General features: G+C 42.9%; 1 pseudogene; it reads left to right on the forward strand.

Annotated features, from left to right (window-relative positions):
* Positions 1-69: 69 nt before the first annotated feature.
* On the forward strand, positions 70-25474 carry LOC120836855 (annotated as a pseudogene).
* The last annotated feature ends 765 nt before the right edge of the window (positions 25475-26239 follow it).

A 26239-nucleotide genomic window follows, 5' to 3' on the forward strand; every position in this document is an offset into this window, starting at 1 on the left:
TAATGAGGGCCCCTCACCACGGCTGAGGATTTCGGCGCTACTCAAATGTCTGGGGGGTATCACAAGTTTGAGCAGCAAGAAACGCCAGAACCGAGGGCAGCAGTCGCAGCGGTTCGCACTTCGTTTCACGCCGAGAGGTTTCTCGACCAATTCAACCAACAGGTACTGTCCTCGTTAGATGCGTTATCCAATAAGCCGAAACTTAGGCAGAGGAGGAGACGCAGAGCTTTGAAATCAACTTCACAAGGCCCTGCTTACGGCCGTGGCTTTGTGTGACTGACAGCGTCAGCTGTTCGCGCTTTGTTTTAGAAACTTTGGATTATGTGCACAAAAGTACACAGGGTGCGCAGAGGTAATATAGTAATTTAGAGGGAAAGGTCTCGTGCATTAGGGCCGCTTGGGAACGACGGGCGGGGCATGGACGTGGAGATCGGCTGTGCTGATGGGCTCATATCGGGTGACAGACGTTCTTTTCTAGCTTACTTTGCAGCAAAACACGAGAATCGCGCACTGCATAAAACTAAGTAAGGTTGACAAGCGCGCAAGCAATTTCACCTCGTTGTAACAAAACGAACACGCTCAACCTTCAGTCTGGTTTCTCCGCTCTTCTGTCACTCTTTTTATTGTTCTTTCTTTCGGAACTGCCAATGTCAGCGCCCAGGTTTTGCCGCATTCTACTCTCCTCTTTACCCCCCTGACAGGTTGGGGGTGTTTGTGCCAATTGCGAGCCGCCATGACGGCTAGAGTATGCGGAGTGCAAGCTTGTCTGCTTCTTTTGCTGGGGTTGTGGTGATGTAAGAACGCCCAGCTCTGATTGGCTGTAATTAAAGAAAGTTGGTAGACCTCAAAGCAAGCTGCCTTGAGGTCTACCAACACCTCCTAGAAGACAAGGCCGTAGCGCTCTCCTCGTGACGTCTCAAAGGAAGGCCATCGGGGGCGCGCGTCGAAGCGAATGCAACACGCGTAGATCGACCGTCGTAACGCGTTTTTAGTCACATACGCGTGTCATATTAGCTCAAATGAAAGCTGCACATAGCAACAGGCCTAGAAAACATTTTATTACACGAGCAAAATATTACACCGCTAAATAATCGGTACGAAATGGCACGAGGTATGCGTACAAGACGTCTATAGAAAAATGTGATTGTTTTAAGTCGAAAACATTGAGTCATGCAATTATTGTTGTAGGAATGCATATTTTATACAGAAATACTTCGACAAAATGGCGAGACACGCAGTGATTTGGAAACAGCAAAACAGAACAGTTAAAAATCAGGTAGACGTGGTCAACGCGGACAAGGCAAGACAAGTGTTTCTCACGATCATGTAAGCGACGTTATTGCGTGCAGTCACTGAATTCTTGCATCATACCCCAGCCACATGGCAAAATTAATGCAATTTCGATCGAATGACATTGTGGGGTCGATAAATCCGCTTGCGGCGCTCGTATAACCACTCAAGACCGCGAGCTAATTAAATCCTATATCACTGAATGAAAATATATTAACTTTTCCGTGTGGCAGGGGTACTAAACTTACTACTTAGTCCACTAATTTACTTCTTCCTATGGGGCTCGAGCTGCCTTAGAACAACACCTAACTTATTTTGTATATAATAATACTATTACCTTAATACAGTTAAGATTCTAGTAAAAACGCGGAAAAGGCAATACAATAACTTTAGTATAAATAAACACAAAACCACGAACAAATGCACTTTCAATAATCACACAAACTTGTTTTTCACCTTCCAGTGAAAACAAGATTAGCGCGCATATTTACAAATGTCGACGAAACTGCACGCGAATCATGACAAAGAACAAAATTGGAATCTATCATGCGATTAAAAAAAAAAAAACGATTGCAGCATCTTACTTGCGTCCTACATGACCAAGAAAGCCCGTAAATAAGTTGTTTCTCACCTGTCGATCGTATCCATACGTCCCACAATATCCGTGACGTACACATTTGAACGCAAACTCCAAGAAGCCTGTCTCTGTCGAGAGAGGTCTATCGATTAATCGACCAGTCTTCGTTGGCTAGTTGTTACACATGTCACTCAAACCGAAGCAGGACTTGTTTCACAAATCCACGTAAATGCCGTAGTATCAAGCGAACACAAAAAAAACTACCTGAGACTACGGTGATGACAGAAATACGACGGGAAACAAGTCTCAAAAGTACCACACACGAGAGCAGCGGCGACGAAAGGCTTAACGTTGTCGACCCATCTCTTGCTGGTGTGCGCTCCCTGCGACAATGACTGGATTTCTTTTCGGTTTCCTTCCCTTCTGAGATGTCTCAGCGTTCCTTTTCAGACAGTCAGCAGCTCACACACAACGTAAATTTACCAGAATCGGAGCCATGTGGCATCGGCAGCATCGCAGCCGGTCCTTTCGAAAAGTGTGGGGTGCTGCGGAACTGCAGGTAGTCCCGTGGTTACGGGGATACTCATAAATATAAATTTGGTACTCTCAACCTTGGTAACGCGTTATATAATATGTTTATATTATATATATAATAAATTGTACAAGACTGCGCCTTTGAAACGTATATTAATGCCGGATAAACGCGCATGAACACCACCGCGCTGAGGTGCATTTTTTTCACGTCGATAGCGTATTCTCACGTAGTTGCGCCATGGACTTCCTTCCTCCGCCATTGTGACGTAACCTCTCAGAGCGCTCTGGCCTTCTTCTCTAGGAGGTGTTGGGTCTACCCACTATCCTTCAATCGGAGCCAACCAGAGCTCTGCGTTCTGACGCCACCACAACCCCTGCAAAGAAAATAGCAGACGAACTTGCTCTCCGCATTGCTTCCGGTTCTCTTGTGTTTACCTGGTGTTTGGGTGAGTGCGCAACGGCTCTGGGTTCTTTAGCGAGCAATTGCATGATAGCTACGCTCTAGGAATGTCCGTGTGTTGCACTTCTGAGTGGCCGACGTGTACCAGCAGGAAGAAAATATCACAAGTGAAGTTCCTTCGATTAATTGAGACGAGGGACGCCGCTGCCACCGGCGATCCCGGGTGACTGCAGGACAGCAGCATAGCAGACTGTGTTCGTTTACTTTGAGCTGCTGATGACAAATGATGCAATGCGAGGATGCGCCAACAGCGCCTCAACTGACCATCTATCTCTGTAGAACGATACATGCTGACCGGGCTATTGCAGCTCATAAATGCAAGGTGACACACTGCACTAGGAAAGAAACTTTTAATATGAAAGCAGGCAAGTCAAAGCATTAGAAAATTTTGCATTCCAGAGGCTCGCCTCATGCCGAACGAAGCGTAATGAAAACTTTAGGAAGATCGTCGGCTAGAACCAAGACCCAGCTTGGCTACCCCCGCGGGGAAACTCGGCGCATATCTTCGGCGCTTGGGGGAGGTGGGTGCCCGTTGCCGATGCTTTGCCGTTCACGAAGTAGTTGAACGCTTTTAAGGACTTGTAAGTTTTCAGTCATTCTCCGGTATATGGACCGGGTGGCTCGAATAGGTGGTCATGAAGATGTGCCCACGATACCTTCGGTAGATTTGTAATTTCTTTGAAGAACAACCACTTTTTCTTCTCATCCAAGGGGTGGGGAAGGTGTGTTGATCCCGTGTAAGTAAATTTCAGGTGGTCCTGGAGTTGGTCCTCGGCGGTGAGACTTTTAAGACATGCCCTAGTCACTGCAGGTCCTCAAAAACAATAGCCATCAGGAAGCAACGTACTCCCCTCTAAAGTATAGCATTGTTTCGTGTCACTTGAATCTGCGAAAACAGGGCGTGCTTGCCTGACTTTAGTTAAAACTTGTTGGCCTAGTTGGTTCATGATGCAGTCTAGAGGTTTTTTGCGCGACACAAGGGACGCTTGTCAGTGTCTACTCGCTTGTGATTGTCCCTTGTGTTGCGCAAAAAACCTCTAGGTTGGCCGACTTTGTTTGGGATATCAAATTTATTTATTTATTTGCATTGGGTCCTGCTGCGCCTGTTAGTGCATTATAGCAAGGAGAGGGTTACATAAGCGGGTATAAAATATACTTGGCGAATACGTCACAGGAAATGACGAGGATGGCAACAAATTCCAATCTCTACCTGTACGAACAAAAAATGGTCAAATCAAAATTTTTAATTACTCTCAGGTAAACAAAGACATAAATGTGCCTAAAGTTCCAAGAGAATGCCTGCCTCAGAGACAGCCCATCCCAATTTTCTGACTAAATATCTGTAACATAATTCCGAAACATTGCACCCACCCCCCCACCCCCCTATTCCTCCTTGAACGTCATGTGATGTCCGACGGGAATCGCATCCACCGCACAAACTGTTGTACCGGTATGTATGATAAGCATGTTTAGAGAGGGCTCCCACGTTTTTGTCTGCGACCTGCGCATGCAGTATCGATTCCTGTAACACCCGAGTTGGGCCCGCGTGTGTATTGCATCGTGAAATATGGTAGTGCTGCGTCCAGGATCTGTGGGGTTTATTCCCCTAACAAGTGAGTTTGTAGCGGATTCCCGCGTTTTCGTCCGCAATCTGCGCACGCGATATCGGTTCCCTTGACAGGCAAGTTTGTAACGGGTTCCCGCGTGCTTATTGCACCGTAAAACTTGAATCTGCTGCGTCTGCGATTTGCATTATTCATTCCCGTAAGATGAGAGTTCTTGGCGGGTTTCCGCGGGTCCTTTGCACAATAAAACGTGAATCTGCTGCGTCCACAACGTGCAGTATCCTTTCCCACTATACAGGAATTCGTAGCAAATTCCCGTGTGTTTCTCGCATCGTGAAACGCAAATTTGCAGTGTCCGCGATCTGGAGTATCAGTTCTCGCGTCACATGCGTTGTTTGTAGCGGGTGCTCCGGTGTTTATCAATAATTTTTTTTATAATGTTTTGCTGTGGCATTTTCAAAGATAGCCCACCCCATGTTTTGCACCATTTATCTCCATTTTTGGTGGATGTTCTCTTAGAACTTTACGGTAGTCGCTGTCAAGACGAGAACAGCAGGGCAGGCCTTCAATGGTCCTGCCTTTGCTCTTCGATCACACTTTGGTGCTTCGGGAGCCTCAAGCATATGCACGCAGGTGAAGCACGGTGAAAGGCAGCCAGCGCTGCTGGGGGCCGAGCATACGAAAGAGACGCCTTGCCGTTCTCGTCTATTCAGTGACTGTGATAATAACTTCTATTCGCAAGACTCAACATACTCTGCGTCGCTCGCATGACATTGGCTGCAAATGTTTGCCACAGACTTTGAGTACCTTTTGTGATTTTGGCTCGGTGGTGAGCTGTGTGGCACGGCACCACGATTTAACCTTCGCATCCTAAATGCCTTGCCTGCGGTCTTACGCATGATTCTAAAGTGGAGACAAATGAACGACAAGGAAACTGACACACATCTCAAACTCAGCTGAATAGCATATTGAGGTATTTAGTGCACAAAGTAGAGAGAAGAACAGGAGAGAAAAGAGTGCCACTCACAGCTATGGTTACTGACAGGTAAAGAAAGAGAAAGAAAACCCAAATGATCTGCTGCGGACTCGTGCACCTAACACCAGCCCCGTGAATGATAGTGGCTCGCTCGTTCATCCACGCTCGTGTGGGCCCTTCATTATCTGTTGAAGGAATTCTTTTTCCTTGTTTGACAGCGTAACGGACTCCACACTAACACGATTCTTGTCCTCGCTGAGAATATGGAAGGCCTCCAGTACCTCACGGGTCAATTTGTCTTTGTCCTTCCCCAAGATGTAAACATACTTCTGAGTGGCACCCTTTTATCTCCTGTTCTTTTCTGCACTAAATACCTCAATATGTTAAACTACCAACTGGCCCAAATGTCAACTTTACTTCAGCTGAATAGCTTTTATTCCCCCATGGTGCTTTAGATGCCACCTTCTCATACTACCTCCACCAAGTTTGTGCAGTTCACACAGCCTGGGCAAGATTTTACAGGGTTTGAAGTGTCAAATGAACTGGGCCCTCCCCAACAATAATGTGGGAGGAAGACCACCAACCCCAATATGCTAAAAAAAAAAAAAGAAAGAAAGAAAGGAAAGGTGTCTATGGTAATTTTGTTTTCAAAACACAACACTTGGCTAAATTTCAGCCCGGAATTAACTCTATGATGGGAAGCAAGAAAGACTATTAGTTAAATTGTTGGGTGTCTCATATATAGTATGTCCTTTTTTACTGCTTTCAGCACCTTGCTAGACAAGTTTTTTGAGATCATGGGATGGACGACCACGCACGTTATTACTTCAACACGGATCCTGAACCACAAACAGAAAACTACACTTTAAAAGGTGAGCGCGTCAGTATTTCACTGTTACACCAAAGCTGTTGGTCTGGTTGAAAGGTGAAACGAATCGCATTCCACCACCCATTCGCACAGCTCGCAACTTTTGACGCCTCCTTATTTTCAGTCTGAGCAGAAGCTCCAAAGTCTTGGAAAAAAGAACATATGGATATCTTTTGACTTCACTGGTGCTTCTTTTTTGTGAGATTTCTTTGGTAAAGCTTTCATGGATTGACCGTTCTCTTCCTAGTCTATTAGGAGCGAAATCTAGAAGGTACTTTTAAAGCATTTATTCTGACAAATAAGACAGGCTGTAAAAGAGGCCCCTAAATGTGCTATCTGCTCATCCTGAGCTGTGAAACCACTATTTTCTAAAAAAATTAACTGCACACAAATTGGGTTTTGGCTAGTCAACACGTGAAAACATGCAAGGCCATCAGTAACAGTTTTATGTGGTTTACAGATAGAATTTTGTTAGGCATACATATTATGCAAGGGCTAAGCCGGGCGCATTGTTTGCCTCTGTATTCTCCAAAATCTTGGGGAAGAGTTCTACCAAGCAGCAAATCTTAATGATGTGCTCAAAGTTTTTGCAGTTATCTCCAGGTTCAAAGGGCGTGCAGCGTTTCAGCTAGCTTCGGCGCTTTTTCATTTGCCACCTCTGCCTCATTGAGGTATGCTGAGGCCTACATGTTCTAAGTGAGTGAACCTGAACATGGCCAATAAATAGTAAATTGACAAGGGCTTATTGCGGGAAATATTGTGCGCCGAAAAGGAAGTTTACATTGTAAATTGAAAACTGCTGTTCCTTTTGTGCACCCCCAAACACACGACACCTATGCAGGGTGTTTCTACAAGCTTTCAAATATCCCTAAAAATAGGCTGTTCAAGATAAAAAGAAGCTCTTTGCGGGAACAAACTACCAGCTGTGACGGACGTCAAGGATTGCAAAAGATACTAATTAGCAGGGTCAGCAACTAAAATTTATGAAATATTTTTTAATGAGGAAAATAAATGTATGGTTCCACCGTGAAACTTGCTAAGGATCATCGAAAACCACTAAATGAATCCTTTTTGGAAAAATATAGGGCAGGCGCACTATTTTACGGCGTTCTGAGAAAACTCTCGGTTTGAACGCGTTTCTAGGTTTCAGTTTCTAGGTTTCAGTTTCTAGGTTTCAGTCCAGTCGCAGGATGAAGCCGCCGCCTCGCCCCTTTCCTAGGATGGAGGGAAGAATGGCTCATCTGCGTTGCGTGTCTTGGCCGCTCGGGTGCACTACCGTGGGTGCTGAGATGCGCTCCGACAAAAAAACGAAACCTAGAAACGTCTTCAAACGGAGCGTTTGCTTAGAACGCCGTAAAATGCTGCCTCTGCCTTTTATCTTTCTAAAAAGAGTTGATTTCACGGTTGATTAAGATGCTTAGCAAGTTTCTCACTAGAACTGTGTTTATTTTCACTAATTGAAAAATGATGAGTTAATTTTAGTTAATTATCTAGTTAATTAGTAGTGATGGGCCAAACTTTTGCCAAATCTCTCAGTCCAGCAAAGCCGACGTTTTGTTCATCATATTTAAAGATTCAGTACAAATACATAGTTGCCAGACGTAAAAGCTTGTATTTAGTTTTTCTGAGGAAAAAAGTTTTTAGTTTCTTTTCTTTTTCTTTAATGCATATTGACGCAGTTATTACTAAATAAGGTGACATTCTACAAGTTAATTGAATCGGTGCCATTTTTGTGTTTAGTGGCAATTTTACAGTGACGTTTTGCACGAGTGGTGGGACAACGAGGTTGGGCAGTGGCGGACGAGGGTCACGGTACGCGAGTTTTGGTTTTTGAGACCTCGTCAGCGTAAGCCTGCAAGTGTGTACATTGTTGAAATAAAGGCGGCAACAATGTGATCTCACTTCCTCTGCAAGTTGTCGTTGCATGCGCGAAAGTGAATGCAACGGCTGCTAATCATTCGCCGGAAGAGGCAACAATATTATTGTAAATACGCATGTTTTTATATTTGAGTCACTTGACGCCAGCTTTGCACGAAAGTGTGCGTCCCATGTTCCAGTGATAGAAGTGCTGCGCTGTTTGCACCAAATTGCACCATGAACGAAAATCTGCTACCTCTTGTGCCAAAGTGCCATTTTTGCTCAAAGTTGCACCACACCTGCATCTAATGTGGCCATGCAAAGAAAAAAAAGAAACATTATTGGTTGATTATTATTTAGAGAAGTAGGAGGAAAGGAAAATGGCACAAATTTGTATTTCAGAGCATCTCTACTCACCACATGGTTTGTTTGATTTTAGGTAAGAGTACAGTCGAAGGCTCGAACACGTACAACCTGAAACACATACTAAAAGCGCAAGTCACGGGACATATGCAGCACAGCAAGACTGACGAATGCCATAATGCCGCGTATTGACGCTGGTTGGTCCCTTTAGCTCATAGCGGCGGCTAGGCTCTAAATTAAGGTGAAACGGAATGTCGTGATTGCTTGTCAAGCGCACTGGTTGGTTGATCCGCTGTCGAACCGATTGCCAGCGTCGTCTAAATTTCCAGACAACGTCGGCGATGTCAGGAGCTGAAAGTTGCGAGAAAGCGTTGCCAACTTGTAGGGTGGTGGCTACTGTAACAAGACAGAACCAGGCTCTTGTACTCCCGACGAGATCACTTAATTATTGCCTTTTGCATGCCGCCTCACCAGCCGGCGCGTGTCGAGCTTCACCGCTTTGCACCGGAGTGCTAGGTGCAGCGGCTGACATGGGTGAGCGCATGGACTGGCGTGATAGGCTCGGTAATTATGCCCAGTACTATTCCAGGTTCACTTTTTTGTTGTGTTTTGGTGGTAGAGTGATTTCCAATATCTGCGCCGAGAAAAAAAAAATGTGGGTCTAAATTTGAATAAATTGTAGTGGAGGTCGTTCCTTTGTAGCTGTCATTTAAAAGAACGGCAAACTTTCACTACTGTCTGGTTCCAACGCTGCTAGGGAGCAGTGTCACTTCCACAAGTGTAGGTTTTTATAATATTTGGGGGTGGTGGTTTTGGCAGTTTATGACATTAAAGTCGAGTTTGGTAGGTTCATAAAGTGTTAAGAACACATTTTTGTTTATAGACAGGCTGGTTTTTGCAGGTATTTTACAGAAATTATATTTACATACTAAATAAACTACCGGCTGTCAAAGCGCGAGGGAGAGAAGCTTTATACCAACAAGTGTTGCGCTCTGATTAATTTTTCATCAATTTTGAGTACCCGTTGTAAATGGAACCTTCTCTGCCTAGAGCCTTATTTTTAAAAAGAACAATCTGTGCCCTAAGACAAAACGTTGGAGGAAGAGACGAGTGGTAGAACGAAAGGGTGCCAAAGGAACATTTGTTCTTTTGGCTTCCTTTCTATTTGTATTAGAAAAGGAAATATGTGATATGCTCCAGGATCAGAGGAGCCTTCAGTCATTATCAAAGATGAACTCATTTAGCGATGCATTTACTTTTTCATTTTCAAGTGACGTCCTAGCAGATGTTGGCATCTCCTAAAAAGTAGAAGAGTAGGAGGGGAGTGGAAACATTTTGTGGGTAAAGACGCAGGAATTGAATAGATTTAATTAGTTGGTAGCCTGGTCATCACTAAGGGTTTCGTTTTGATCATTTACAAACACGGTGCTATTTTTGGTTTCTTAAGGATTTACTATCTTCCAGAATCTTTTGGGATCTGGAGAAAGAATAGCTAGTAAAATGACGAAAAAAAAATATCACTTTTGCCTTTTTTTACTTTGCATTAGCACAATTTTGAATATGAGCGATATGATGACCAAGCAGACAACTCATCAGTTTTCGATGAGAACCCTGTTTTTACTTGCGGATCATAAGATGACGTGTAATACCTTTGGAAATCTTTTATTGCTGACATCATGCCTTCAATGTTTGTACATGAAAAAGCAAATATTTGCTTCGGAATATTGGTTGAGCGGTTTAGTTTTTGTGACGTTTTGACATGAATAAAGCATGATCACTTATGCTCTCCATAATATTAACACATTCCGAATTAGGGGTTAGAAATAAATCTAATGAAGCCTCATTATCTGTTGGTTTGGTGATCATTTGGTGAAGGCCATACACACTGCGCTGACGCGAGAACTTGTGCAGTCAAGAGAGGTCATTAACATCGACCAGCTGAATTCAGGGTACTTGCTTCTGTAGTTCCCGGGGCTCTGTCGCTACGACGTGCGTAGCACGTGGCTTACTTGTTTGCGAGGTTCCCTGTTTTGATGAGTCAAGCCAGCAGAGACGATCTCATCATCAGGAAAGGGGCTGTGGCGATCATCAAGGCTCATCTAGCTAGTAGCTCGTTGACGGTAGGTCCTTCAATAATATCAGGACGATGTGAGTGGTGGAGTGTTGGGGCTGTGCATCCCCCAATACTATGCACCTCGGAGTGACATGGTAGTAAGATAACTGGACATATTTTTGTATTCTTTAGGGCCATGACCTATGCTATTCAACCGCTGCGCAACGTGTTGTGGGCAGTTGGATTGAACTAAATTTTATTTGTAGGGTCCTAGTTGTTTTTTTTTTTGGGGGGGGGGGGGATATCGTTGCATTAATCAAATATGGAAATGTTAATCTACACTAATGGCCCCTTGCACTCTCCGTGGGATATCCAAGTAGGATATTTTAGAATATTTGCAGTAGCCTTAGTCGTATAATTTTATAATCTTTTAAAAAAATAATTGTCTTGTCTGGCACATACAGCATCAAACAAAAGTGTTACCATTTTGAATGTTTTTATTTTATTAGAGTAGGAGTTGCAAAAAAAATCAGATTTTTGCAGTTTGTTAGTAAAATAATTACAGGTATGTGACAAACAAATACAAAGCACTTAAGTTATCAGAAAACGTATGTACATTGCATTTCTCTAATGGCAAATGCTGCTCAGCAAAATATATTTTCAAGCTTTCATGTAGAGCCTATTTTCTCCTTAAATTGCCTATCAAAAATCTGCCACTTCTCATGCTTAAAGATGAAAAATTCTTACACACTTGTGAAAAACCGTTTGGTCGACACTCTTTTTCACAGATGGCAGAACATAAAGCAAATACATGGGAGTTTTTTTATGAGGTGAACTCTCAAAAGTGAATCGAGCAGATCGGAGTGTGTGGTACCATGATTGAGTGGCTGTTCCAACCAGGTGATTCTAACAGTATGTGCACTAATTCCGCCTGTCGGGGTGCGACATTGAGCATATTGAATGCTAGCTAATTTGCAATTTAATGTGAACAACAAACTGTGATTCGAATATATGGAAACATGTTACTGGTCATCTACTTTAAAAAAAGTTACATGCCAGTAAACCAGCACTTGAAAAAAAAAAAAAAGAACTTTGGTTGCCTGGTTTATTCGATTAAAGAATCAATGAAATTATGAACGCTTAGAAACAAGCTTTCCCACCAATCCAAAGAAAACATATTTATTGCAATAAATTAGCTGGGATACCATAGTTCTATAATATAATGGCACCGGAAGTGAAAAGCAACCCAGTTTGTCCGAGTGCTTTCTTTATGTGGTCATTGTTTTCTCCGTGTTTGTGTTCGTATGCTAACTACATCAGGTGCTGCAGGCAGAAGTGCTCTTAGATCTTTATTGCAGACATTTTTTTTATTTAGACAATGACCAACTTTGGAGGAACTGTATTAGCCCATGCAAAATCAAAGGACAGGAGCACAGTTGGCTAGTGGCTGGTTAGCGGCTAGTGCAGAACTGAGCTGCAGGGTGGCCATAGTAGCGGCTTTCCTGCACAGTACTAGATTTTTTTTTGTCAAGTGACCGAATTCGGTGAATAGCGGCGCATGGGAAACAGGTCCCGGACAACCTGTCACACGCACAGTCATCACAGGCCAATTTGTCATAGATGAACTCATCCAGTAGTCCAGCTTATTACGGGGCATCTCCTGCAAGGAATTCTCATAATGCCGGAATACACGTCACAGAGCCCTCATACTAGGACTTGATTTTTTGTATGTAGCGAGTTACCTTCTCCTGCAAAAAAAAAATCATTTACTTTGGTTTTGTATTAGGATTACTCAGTACCTGAAATAGTGATTTACCATTCACAATTTGAGCTGCAAGTTTCATAATTATGGCATATATTCCCGAGAATATTTCGTTGTCTCAAAATAAAACTGAAAATGAATACATGTACTCATGGTCATACATTTATTAATATGCTGCTAAACAAAGGCCATAGGCTAATGATGCACCTTTGGCAGGGAACCCTTGCATGGCAAGTGTCTTTCAAGTGTCTTGTGTTTGAGAGTCCTTTGACTCTCAAAACACATGGCACACCGTGTGGCTATTTTTATGTTGAATAAATGATTATCATAGCAGTTTTAAGAATTGGCATACCAAATCCTGAGGACATTACATATGAGTATACACTATAAAAATCAAGCAACGAAATTTTTTTTCTCTTGTTCAGGTTTACAAATATGTCAGATAGTTAACTGGACATTTTTTGCAAAAGTCAGAAGTGTACTGATTGCAGAAACGATTTTAAATATGAATCCAGCATCAAGTAGGATTTGATGCAGAAGGTCCCTCAATTCTTCCTAACTGAAAAAAAAAGGCAGGCAAAAATTAGATGAGGAGATAAGTGGAAACATGGCAAGTAAACGAAGAACGCACTCACTCTCCAGCCTAACAAAAATCTTACCGTTTTTCTTTTCTTTTTTTCGATGCTCTGTTGTATTTTAGTAGGGCTGTCTATTTGGTGCCGAGAAAAGTATTTTGTTCAGTACTAACAGACTCATAAAACATTATTTATTGCTTTGCAGTAGTTTGTATCCCTACATACTGAGGGAATTCCAGAACTGCACTTTCCGCTGGTTGTGTATAAGAATTTTTGGTACAATGGCACAAACAGTTTTGGTATGATACCATCAAAGTCCTATACGTTGAGTGTTCGCTAGTTCCACACTCTAATAAATGTACCGTAATATCCCGAGTCATCGCCCATCCCCGAGCCATCGCCCACCCCATTTTTTGGGCCAATATCGATTTCCGAAAAAACACCGAGTCATCGCCCACCCCTTCAAATACCCCAGCGCGAACCCGGCGATCGGCAAACACTCATCCTACCCGAATAACGCGGCCGCGGACCTTACAGTTGGAGGACGTCCGTGACAAAGTAAAACGAAAGAGGGAAAGACACTTCTTTTTGTTTACGCATTTCCTCCGTGAGCGACCCCAGAGTGGTCGTGTATCCGTGCGAAAAGAAAACGATGCAGATAACAAAATAAGAGTTTGTTAATGTAACCGCGGAGTGTTAGGCCAAAGTCTGTCTACGCCGAAGTAAGGTCACCGCGAACCCGCTCCTTCTTCCCGCCCGTCGCGACCTCGGTTGTGCAATATTTTAGGCAAAGCCAACGCGTAAATAAAGCTTTGCTGGAACGCCCTACACAGACGTTTGCAGAGCGTCCCAACCGTGCATTGATAGCCCGCCGTGCACGGACGCACGTATGTACGCACCAAACAAGAAAGTTGTGCAAGAGCTTGCAATTGACAAGGCGCCCGACTTGGCCCGACGCCAAAGTATTTGCCAATGCGACGCCGGCTTTCCCGCTTTCCCAGCATTGCTTTTGGTCGCTTCTTTGGTCCGCTCGCTAGCTCGCTCGCTCGCTCGTTGCGCCTGGTCGGGATTTTCTATTTTCTTGTAGACTTTTCTTTCTTTTTTTTTTTACTAACTAGGAGAACATAGTGGTGACATTCTTTCACGGAACAAACGTTCGCGCTATATGCAGATCGGCGGTGTTTCTAGCGCGTATGCAAGCAACGGACTTCGCTATAGTAAGATATTCTTTCGTGAGCATTTTTTTCTATAAAACAACGAAACTAAATAGAGTTCTGAGTTTGATGTATCTCTTGTGCATCAGCGCTAGATACACAGAGAAAAATAGGCGGTTTTTTCCGCTTTTTTTTCAAGTGTTTGTGCTCACCCACCGAGACATGGCCCACCCCACTTTTTTAATGAATTTCAGGCGGCAGGGGGGTGGGCGATGACTCGGGATATTACGGTAGTCTTACCAAATACGAGCATCCTGAGCGTATTTCTAAGTCCGATTCAAATTCCACTTGTTAGTAAAAACATTGTAGCAATAATTTCGAGCATTGCTATTATTTTGTGTAAAGCAAGGCTCATCCTGCTTCTGCCAAAACAAAGATGAGTGCGAACAGTTTTCCGGTGGCAAGCGGCCACCTGCGCTGAGTATTCCTATGATGAGGTGAAATAGGTCGAGAAGGCCGGTGTGACCAGTTCTTACAAGTTGTCGAGTGACGAGTTGGATTGTGACGAGTTGCCCGGTTTCAGTAGAAGACGGACAAGCAACTCTGGCTGCCTGTAGGATCTCTAGTCCAAGCAATGTGTAATGCCACAGTAACTAGCTGCAACGATCAGGCTCTGTGCAGTTCGCATTTCAACTTCGTAACTGTTTAACACTCGTCTATCAATTCTTGAACCATACATTCGAAAACTGCAACATCTGCCTTCTTCCCTGCTGGCGTAAGACCATGTTTGCAGTTCTCTATACCTTGAGCGTAGTATACATAACTCCGGAGCAGCTATTAAGAGGTCTTGAAGTATGAGAAGCGCAGATGATATCAAGCAGTCGCCGCTCAATTGCAGGTTGCAGCAGCTCTAACTAGCGTGCACATAAAGCCACCTTAGCTTTAACGACTTAGACTGCTTGTGGATTCCATCGGTCTCCAATTATTTCTTTTTCTCTTGGTCTGTGAGCAAAAGACAAATACAGTCATGCTGCGTGGGCACTGACCGCGTCATATTATTTATTGCAGTCGGATTCGCTTTTTGGCCGGTAAATGTATAAGTACATGCTAACACTTACTACATTTGGTGCATATTTACAAAGTGCAGCGTTAAAAAAGACGTGCAACTTACCTTTTGTTTTGAAACTCTACGTGCGACTCAGCCGGCCGTGTTGGTGCGTCCGCTCAGGAGCGCAAGACGAGATCTACATCATGTCGTCGACGCGCAGCTGATTATCAGCGTTGCCAAAGTGCTCGAGCCGGTAGTTTCGGTTTCGTCGTGCCGCCGGAACGAAACTCTGATACGCGATATCTACGAAGCTATACACACTGCCAAAAAACAAATTATATCTTGTGATTCAGGGTCGCCGACTTCGGCTAAACAGATCATAACCCAAAAATCGTAAAAATGGGGTGGAGTTGCCCTTTAACTAAACTTTCAGTAAAAATAAGGTGGGCGCTTGCCCAGTACTTTATGGTAGTTTTTTGTTTTGTTTGTTTGTTTCTGTCATTTTTGACATTTGCTGTAACTGCCAGTTTGTTCCCGAAAAATATATATATTAACAACCCAATTTAAAGGAATTTTTGTAACTTTGTAGTGTGCGAATGCTCGTAATTTTGAGCATTAAGCACCACCCGAAACGTTTTTTGGAAAGATGTGTGGGTGGATCTGAGGGTCCCAAGGTTTAGTCCGATTTAGCTAGAAAACTGAATTCGCTCTCTACAAAACAAATTTAGCAAATATATAGGGAAAACTAATGGGTTCCAGTGGCATAGTTATCTCAGATTTTATCTTTTGCCAGTCTCCCCTTTAACTGATAAGAACTTTTCTGTAATGGCAATTTGGCAGAAAGAAAGGAAATGGATTGTATTAACATCCGCAAGAGACCACCCATTGCTAAGTACCCATCATTCCGTTTTCTCATATTAATTTGTCACTGTTATCTCCAAATGGCAAAATTGTGAATGGGTGTCTCTTGTGTGTTATCCTCATAGCTGTCTGGCTAACTAGATGTGCTTGGAGGGTGTGCCTGCTTTTTTTTCTTACGGTGATTGCTTTCTGCATTTGGTCCTAGTCATCTCAAGTGGTCCCGTGCCTCCTTCGTGATCGTCTGTGCCTACTTACGAGCCTGATCACAGCCAGCAATTCGAATGGAACCGGTCCAGTCCTTAAGTCTTGGTAAGTTTTTCTTTTCAACCTCTTTCATAAAGAGAGGCCAGTGGCTGTGTTTAGACGACAGCTGGTTATAGCCCAAAGCAGCACTTCTTGTACAGGTGTCCACAGATTCCTACCAGTCCGTGCCGATTTGGAAGTCCTCCTCTAGGGAAGCGTCCTCGGTGGTGCTCGGAGCTCAGATAAAAATGTGCAGAGTGATAAGGATTATGCTTCGAGGGGAGGGAAGCAAGCACTAGGATTGAAGTTTAGGGGAAGTTCATGGCAGTGGGAAAAGAGTATGAGGCAAGGTAAATTATAAAGTTCCTATATACGGGAAGGTGAAGATGAGACAGAGGAGGCGGGTTTTCTGGCCAGGTACCAGGATAACATTGGGAAACAATGAGCAGTGTAGAAAGTCAGCCATTGCTTCCTATTTGTTTTCTTCGCAAAACATACCACAAAGTTTTATTGAAAATCTATAATTTGTGGAAACATTAGAGAAAACATTCACTTGTCTTCCTGATGTTATTTGTCACTCGCATTATATATTCTTGGCCATCTGGTGCGTCCATTTAGTAGCCGTTGAGCATGTCGTAGTGTTGAAAACATTCAGGGAGATAGAGAGCAACACACTGCATCTGAACACCAAGTGAATGTTTCCTTTAATTTTTGTGCAAACTCTGATCTTAAATAAAGTGTTCAGGGGTATCGGGGGGGGGGGGGGGGGGGGGAATTTCAAGCACTTACAGACAATTAGAGCGCAGCTCTTAGGCGTTCGTTTTCGTCATGAGCGGCGTCGGCGTATCCATGACGTCGCATGACCCCGGTGACGTCACGCGACCCCCGTGAGTCCCGTGACCCCATTGACGTTGCATGACCCCCGTGAGGTCGCGTGACCCCGGTAACGTCACATGACCCCCGTGAGGTCACGAGGGTCACATGACGTCACGTGACGTCACAATTATGCCGACGGCGACGCCGCTCGGAGGGAAAAGGAGGGGTATACACTCTCCTCAGTACCCTTCCCTCTGCCTCCTCAGAGCTGCGCTCTAATTCAATGTTACGGAAGGTTGTAAGCAACCTTCATAGTTTGAGTATTTCATCGGCTAAAAGCATGCGCATTGAGGCCACGCCACCTTTTCTCATGTTGTTGACATCTGATTTTTCGGGGGGTTGTGTGTGTGTGTGTGGGGGGGGGACTGCAGCTTAGTGATAAATATGAAACAAGCTACAAAAAATTCTGAATAGTGCCATCTGTTGGAAAGTGCACAAATAAGCTCTCAAACTCAAGCATAAGCCAGACTTGTGGTTCAGTTTTTTGGCCCATAACGTAAAGCATGAACGAAACTCTTGTTACCAGCCTACTGCGCATAAAAGTTAAGATGGAGAAAGGAGAACTTTTTTAACAGTTCAAAATGAAGTTGTTTGTCGTTTGAGGTAAAGACGGGCGCACTAAACACCATGAGTTATAGGTAGAGATAGGAGACACTCTGGGTATAGGCAGAAGTAACAGCAGAGCATGTGAGCATGGCAAGTCCGGTACATACCTAAACCGAGGTGGACTTCTGTATTGCTTTGGGATGGGAGGGGCTGATGAAGGAATAGGGGATCTCCAAAGGGTTAAGCAAACTAAGAGAAGGCTGGAAGAATAGTGGGACAGGCTGAAGGGGGCAATTAAAGAAAAGAATACAAAACCAAGGAGGAAGTTTAGTTATACTTTGGGCAGAGTTCCTCAAAGGTTTGCTCAAATCAAAGTACCATGCCCCAATTCATCAGTCCGTCCAGGATAAAAAATATTTTTGAGCCAAGAATCTTTACATCTAAGTTCCAGACAATGTTGTCTGTCTGATTGCCAGAAGGCTGCCTTCCATTTCCATCCGTTTTCCTCTGAGACTAGCAAAAACTATGGATAGTACGACGAAATGATAATGGTAACTTTTTCCCGGGGGAGAACAGTAAACTGCCAATGTGGGGTAATGGCCATTACTTTAAGAAAAGCAAAGCTTGCCACCTCTAGGAGGAATAGGCCAAAGTGGTTCCAGGTTTAAAGGATCAAAATGAAGCAGATATACTGTGTTTTGCATGAGTGGCACTTAAGTGCATCACTGTGTGGACCCAACAATGGTGTAGAGGGGCTTGGACCATTGTAAAGTTTATTTTTGTGCACTGGCACCTAATATGTAACCTAACTAGGATTCTGCTTTTTCCAAGTTTATTTTTTGGCTAAATTAGGGGGTGTTATACCTACCTAAGCGACGTACCTAAGCTTGCTTTGGAATGGGAGGATTTAATAAAGGAACAGATCTCGGAAAGGTTGAAGCAAACTAATGAATGCTGTAAGACTGGTGGGAAAGGCCCAAGGAGACTATTGAAGAAAAGACATTGTGTGTTCAAGTCTTCACTCAAATCAAGTGCCGTAACCTAATTCATCCATCTATCCATCCAGAATTAAAAAATTGTCGAGCCAAGTATCTTTATATCTAAATTTCGCGCAATGCCGTCTTTCTGGTTTCCAGAAGGCTGCCTTCCATTTCCAACTGTTTTCTTCTGACACCTGCAAAAACTCTGGGTAGCCCTCACCAAATGTTAATACCAGCCGTTACACTAAGGACAACATACACTGCCATCATAGGATGATGGCCACTGCGATAAAGAGGCAGAGCTTGCCGCATGGGCCGAAATGGTTTTTACTTTATTTGCGTGCGTGGTGCTCAAAGTGTTACTCATGAGTGGCACTTCACTGCATCACCTTGTAGACCAAACAGTGGTGTAGAAGGGCTTAGAGCATCGTAAAGTTAATTTTTACGTGCTGGCAGCAAATATATGACTATATATCTGTGTTAACAAAATTCAGTTTCTAATAGGTTTTTGGGCTATGTAGGGATCATCATGTCAGCAAATATATTGGAATAGATTTTTCATAGACAGCGCGTCGTAGTAAACACAATGTTTAAAATAAGTGCACATGCACTTAGTTGAGCAATTGGGAGTGACGTGTGTAGCACATGGCTTGCTTGTTCACAGGGCTCATTGTTTTGATGAGTCAAGCCAGCATAGACATCATTGAGAAAGGGGCAGTGGCGATCGTCTAGACGCAACTAGCCAGAAGCTTGTTTACGGTAAACCCTGCTACTATATTGACACGATCTGAGTGGTACAGTGTCAAGGCTGTGGATCTCCCCATATTATGCGCCTTGGAGTGACTTGGGAGTAAATGGACTCAACGTGTTTTTTTACCCTATAGGGCTATGACCTAAGCTATTTAAGGGCACATGGTGAGGTAAAATTGAAAAAAAAAATCATTTTAGTTTTTTTCGCAATTTGAAAAGTTTAGCTCTTTCTGCACGTTTTCCATTGTCCCAGTGTTTTTGGAAAGCTATATTTCGGGCTGAAAATCACTTCTTCCGAAAGCAAGTAGCAGGTGACTATGCCTCCTTTTGGGATACACTCCCTGTTTATCGATGAATTCTCCAACAAAACAAAATCAACACAAGACCTAAAAGCTTGTCCAGTAACAGATAATCTAAAAAAATTATTTCGCAACTATTGCATAGCTTTTTTTCAACCAAGACAATCACGAGACGCTGTGCACGTTTTTCCCAGGTGTGTAACGTGTGTACATTCAAGTGTTTGTGTTTTCATAACGACAAAATGGTGCCATTGAATGCTGTTCCTTTATTCAATGGTGGCAGCATTGCACAAGCCAATGTTTTGAAGTTTTGTGGATGGAACCCTGTTTGGAAAGCCATCAAGTGGCTGAGGGAAGTTGACATCACTCTAATATACTTTACGAACCAAGCGACATGGCAGGTCACAAAAGAGGCCCGGCAAGCAATGCGATAAGCCTAAAGGCGAAGATATGACTTTAGCAATGCCTTTCAAGCTGGCGGCTATTGAAAAAATGACTGTAAGGCTGTTGGTGCCAATAGAAATTTGTTATTCACCAGTTTTTTTACTTTAAACTCAATTATCTCAAAACAGTGTTTTTTAGAACATAGGTACCATTTTTTCCTTAACCTGACATTATAGAGGGTTGATTTTTTATTCCTACCACATACGTGGGTGTTCAAAAATACTGAACTAAAATTAAAAATGTGCACCTAGCAGTTTTTGAGTTATAAAGTTTTTAATAGATGAAAAAAACAAATTTCAGTACCAGAATAAAAAAAATATTAAAAAAACTTATTTTAGATTGGTTCAAATAATTCTAGTTCAGTGGATAAAACACAATATTTCGAACAAAATGATATATGCATGACAGAAATACTCCTAATAGTCACCGAGAAAACTGTTCCTCAACATGGCCTCAAATGCATGGGGAGTATAGGACTTACCTTGTGCCCTTAACCGCTGCGCGTCTTTTGGGCAGTCGGATTAAACTGAACTTGGTTTGTAGGGTCCTAGTTTTCTTTGGGAAATTGATGTATTCATCAAACGTGAATATGTTAATCCACACTAACGGACCCTTGCACTCTTTGTAGGGTGTCGAGGTTGCATATTTTAGAATATTGACAGTAGCTTTTAATTTCATACTTTGTCTAATAGGCAATGTATTGTCTGGCACACAGTGTCAAACAACAATGTCACCATTTTGAATGTTATTATTTTATTAGCAAAGGAGTTCCGAAGAAAAGAAGATTTTCGCAGTTATCTAGTAAAATAATTACAGGTATCTGACAAACTAATACAAAGCGCTTGAGCTAGCGAAAAGCATAAGTACATTGCATTTTTTTAAAGGAAAATGCTGCTCAGCAAGATATATTTTTGCCTATAAAAATATGCCGCTTCTCGTGCCGAGTGCAATGGGTAATTAAAACTTCTGGTATATTTGTGGTAGTATTTCGCTATAGAAAAGTAGGTAAGGTTTACAGAAATCTTTATGTTAGCATCATCTTGTGAATGATGAAATATAATGACTAGAAATTCAGCATGAAGAATAATTTGTGCTTTTTTCACCGACATAAATACAAGATAGTGGCGAGCTACAAAGTAAAGGAGGCTGCCCTTAATCTTCTTGAACCAGGCCTTTGTAAGTCTTAATCTGGCACTGCACATGGCCAGCACCATGCCATTCATAACATTGTGAATGGTACAAAATTTGGACTTCTCTAACAAAAGCCCTGTCAAGGCCAAGTAAGACCACAATGTTTTATACAATGCTTCTCTTTCCCCTTTCCTACCCCTTACAAAGTCAAAAACCTTCGCATTGCCCATCCAGTTCGATTGATGGTGAGAATACAATTTCCTAGAGAGCCAATCCTAATGGTCTGTGCTTAAATCCTCTTTGTAAAATTTTTCTCTTTAGTTAGCAGTGTTTCCCATACAGGCAAACAATTATTGCCTCTTCCACGTGTCTTGCAATTTCAGAGTTCCATTGAGATGTGCGTTCGCCTCCTTGTTGTCCGTTGGTCTACGGTTTAAAATTGCGTAATGTTAAGTAGCCCGCCTGCTTAATAACTATCTTGTGTGGTAATCTTGCTTGAAATCAAGGTTGCAAACTTTGCCTCAGTTGTCTGAAACTCGTGTGCATTTCCGTAAGCCTTGCAGATACCTTTCTGAAAGCAAGCAGCAACAGTGTCACCAAAGTGCTTGGAATCTGCACACTATCATGCAAGGCATTTTCTTTTTAAATTTACGTGAATATATAGAGGGTGTCTCCTTGGGTATTCAGGGCTAAAACATTGTACTGTCTTTTGGTGGTGCATTACTTGGTGAGTGTAGGTTTTGGAGAAAAAATGTAGGCTGAAAAATTCTTATGTACAGAGTCAAAACCTTCTGGTTGATGCCTTTTTGACAGATGGCACAACATAAAGCAAAGACATGGATGTTTCTTTGAGATGAACATTCAAAAGCAAACCCAGCAGATTGAGTGTGTGGTACCCTCTTTGAGTGGTAGTTCCAACCAGGTGATTCTAACCTTTTTGTTCTGTGTACTTCCGCAAAAAGATTACGTCTTAGCTTAGTTAAAATCTACACCCATGAAATTTGAATATAATTAAAGCCCCACCTCAAGACAACTTTGTGAAAACTTTCATGGCAGCCAGTTCATTGGATTCTTTATACAAATTTTGTTATGCTGCTGAGCACATACTTTCCGCACCATTATTTTGCTTGACCATATTCATTTTTCTTGGGTTGAACTTTAGGGTAGATCACTGACAGGGTGCAATGATGTTAGTGTGGGCTAGGGTTCCTGTATATACGTTCCCACGGGAGCAGAGTTGTGCATTCATCCATCTTGAGATTCAAAGTTATGCTTAAAATCTACTCTTCCCGCTTGCAGGGCCGTGCTTTGACGAATGTGACTGGTGCTTTAAGCTCATTTTTTTCATTACCATATTGGCGACCATGTCGCACTTGATTATGTACTTCCAAAAAATATTTTGCCAAACTGCCATTGAGAAAATGAGCCAGGCAACATGGCATGCAAAGAAACTTTCAAGTAGGTATACTTTTTGGCGACGAATCGCTTAGGGGTGAACGGTATGTATTGAGGTCGAGTGTCGTGTGACATGCTTTGCGGATTCGGGTCCGGGTGACATGTTTTGGGTACCGTAGTTCTATCACAATGAAAGGCGGAGATCTGTCAAAGGACAGGAAGGTACGAGATAGTCTGCTATGTTTACAGATTTTCGTACTGAAAAGCAGGCTTTTGACTTTCTATCTTTTTTTGGCCTATGAAATGATATGCTATTAGTAAAATGCCAATCTAACTTTTTATCCCAACTTAAAATTAGTTTTTCGGCCCATTTAAAGTGGTTTATCTGGCACACCCCAATGAAACAGTTAATACAGCCAACTCTATTTTAATGCTTTGGAAAAAGATTAATTCAACCACTGAGCTGATACAAAACTAAAATAATGGCTGCTTATTTCTAAAACATGTGGCTATCTTTATTGTGCTTTCCTAGTGTGTCCTAATACACATGCGCCTTATAGGAGAGGAGGCTGCACTTTTGGGAGAGACCAGCTGCCCATTGAAAGCCACGGAGGATATCTGGTTTGGGTGCTGTTCTTGCACCTATGTCACCAGAGATCAGCATGGGATCGTAAACCACCTGGTTGCCCATGGTGATGAACAATACAAGTACCAGCACCCTCCCATGTCACCAGCCTCTAGATCCCAAGTGCCCAGCAACACTCAAAATCAGAAAAGTGATAAGTTATTCAAGTGCAAGATGTGCCCCATTACCTTTTTACAGAATTCTGAGCTGATCTACCATAATCGAACACACAGTGGGGAAAAGCCATTTAAGTGCAAGCTGTGCCCCCAAGCCTTTTCTCAGAATTTCAGTCTGGTCTGCCATAATCGAACCCATACAGGTGAAAAGCCATACAAGTGTGAGTTTTGTTCCCAAGTATTTGCTCACAATTCCAGCCTGATCTGCCATAACCGAGCACACAGTGGTGAAAAGCCATTTAAGTGCAAGCTTTGCCCCCGAGCCTTTACACGGAATGGCTATCTGATCTGTCATAACCGAATACATGCAGGTGAAAAGCCATTTAAGTGCAAGCTGTGCCCCCAAGCCTTTTTACGGAATTCCACTCTGATCTCCCATAATAGAACCCACACAGGCGAAAAGCCATTTAAGTGCAAGCTGTGCCCCCAAGCCTTTTCTCATAGTGGCGACCTGATCTGCCATAATCGAACACACTCAGGTGAAAAGCCATTTAAGTGCAAGCTGTGCCCCCGAGCCTTTGCTCAGAATTCTAATTTAAGCAGGCATAATCTAACACACAAGGTGTATCCCCAAGCCTTTTCTCGGGGGCAATCTGATCTGGCATACTCGAATACAGTCGGGTAAAAAGCCATTTAAGTGCAATATCTGTCCTCAAGCCTTTTCTTGGAATTCTATTCTGATCTGCCATAATTGGAACCTTACAGGTGAAAAACCATACAAGTGTAAGTTTTGTTCCCAAGTGTTTGCTCACTATTCTGAACTGAGCTGCCATAATAAAACACAGTGGTGAAAATCCATTTAAGTGCTAGCTTTGCCCACGAGCTTTTACATGGAATTCACATCTGAGACACAATAATTGAACACACTAATGGAAAGCAATTTTAGTGCAAGATGTACCCCCGAGGCCCTTTCTCATAGTTGTGATCTGATCTGCAATAATTGGACACACAGTTCTGAAAAGCCATACATGTTTAAGCTGTGTCCTCAAGCCTTGGCTCATTCCAATCTTTTCCAGCATAAACATACACAGCTATGAAAAACCTTATAGTGTGAGCTGTGTTCCCATGACTGCTCGGAATTGTAATTTTATGAACCACACCAGTGCACTCACCGGTGAAAAGATATACAAGTACAAGTTTTGTTCCCCAACCTTTGCTTTGAATTCTCATCTGGGCCACCATATTCAAAGGCACACAGGCCAGAAGCCTGTTTTCCAGTCTTAATTCAGAATTGAAATCTGATCGACCGTAGTTGAAAGGATATACAAGTACAAGCTTATCTCTGAATTTTTGTATTGCTCCGTAATCGAGTGCACACGGGCGAAAATGACAGATTTTGATCTGCCACAATCGAGTGCATTTACATCGAAAGGTTTATGAATCAGCTTCGAGTTTAGCCTTCCATGCTTTGTAACATGTGGAATCATTTGACTCTTGCAGAGGTATACACCATTTCAGTTGAAATATATAAATACATGCAGTGCCCTAAAGTGGCAGGAATTCAGTGTCCTGCAAATGACAGCAATGTTCCTGTAAATTTTTTATATATAAATGCATGCAGTGCCCTAAAGTGGCAGGAATTCAGTGTCTTGCAAATGACAGCAATGTTCCTGTAAATTTTTTAATGTGTCTACCTCGTGGGGCATGTGCCAAAGCACTGGATCACGAACCTAAGGGCGATTGTATTTAGTATATGACACCTGCTTTGAAATATCGCTCTTGTGTTTAGGTGATCACAATTTTCCGTTGCTCTGTATTCTTGTTCCTGATGGTTTGTGTTGCCTGGACCTGTATGTCGGAATTCTCAGACCATATGTGTCACGTATGCCAGACAATGTTTTTGTGTACTAATACGTCCATTATTTTGCTTGGTTTACTGCATCCTCTGTATTATTGGTCAATGTGCGCTTAGTTTTGCATTCTGTAATGCATTTGTATATATCTTCAGTGTGGATTTTTTTTTTCTTACTCTCGTTTGTCTCGAATAAATTCTGCAGATGATAAATGTGTAGTCAGACTTCTTTATCAATGTTCCTCACAAATAAAGCTAGACAGTCTTAGCTGAAGGAATGCCATTGGCAGAGCAGCCCTCTGGAAAGTTTTTAATTTGTCATCCTGTGCCATGCTGGGACCTCACTGTGGCAGTTTCGTTGTCATGAAATTGACTGGCGAGTGGATGTGCATACCACATAACATAGCTTTGGATTGTATTGTGGTGGCCATTCCCTTTGTTTAAGGTGAATAGAGTTCATGCTCTGTCCCGCAACCCTGCCTCCCCACCCCCCCCCCCCCCAAACAAAAAAAAAAATCACATTTTTTTTACTATTAAAGTAAACTACCGTAAAATCCCGTAATAACGCCAACCCAAAATGTAGAGATAAATGGTGATATACATGGGGTGGGCTATCTTAGAGGATGCCGCAGCAAAACTTTATAAAAAATTAATGATAAGCGCCAGGGCACCCGCTACAAACCACGTGAGGCGGGAACTGATACCGCAGATCGCGGACACGGCAAATTCGCGTTTGATGATGCGATAAACGCGCGGGAATTCGCTACAAACTCTTGTGTCACGGCAAAGGATACCGCAAGTGGCCGACGCAGCAGATTCGCATTTGACGGTGCGAAGGACTCGCGGAAACCCGCCGAGAACTCGCATCTCACGGGAACAGGTACCGCAGGTCGCGGACGCTGCAGATTCAAGTTTCATGGTGTAATAAAGACGCGGGAACCCGCTACAGTCTTGCCTGTCACGGAAACCCATATCGCGCGCGCAGATCGCAGACAAAAACGCGGGGAAACACTACAAACTCGCATGTCACGGAAACAAG

The sequence above is a fragment of the Ixodes scapularis genome, unplaced genomic scaffold (assembly GCF_016920785.2).
Source record: "Ixodes scapularis isolate PalLabHiFi unplaced genomic scaffold, ASM1692078v2 PGA_scaffold6__148_contigs__length_123643588, whole genome shotgun sequence".
NCBI lineage: Eukaryota > Metazoa > Arthropoda > Arachnida > Ixodida > Ixodidae > Ixodes > Ixodes scapularis.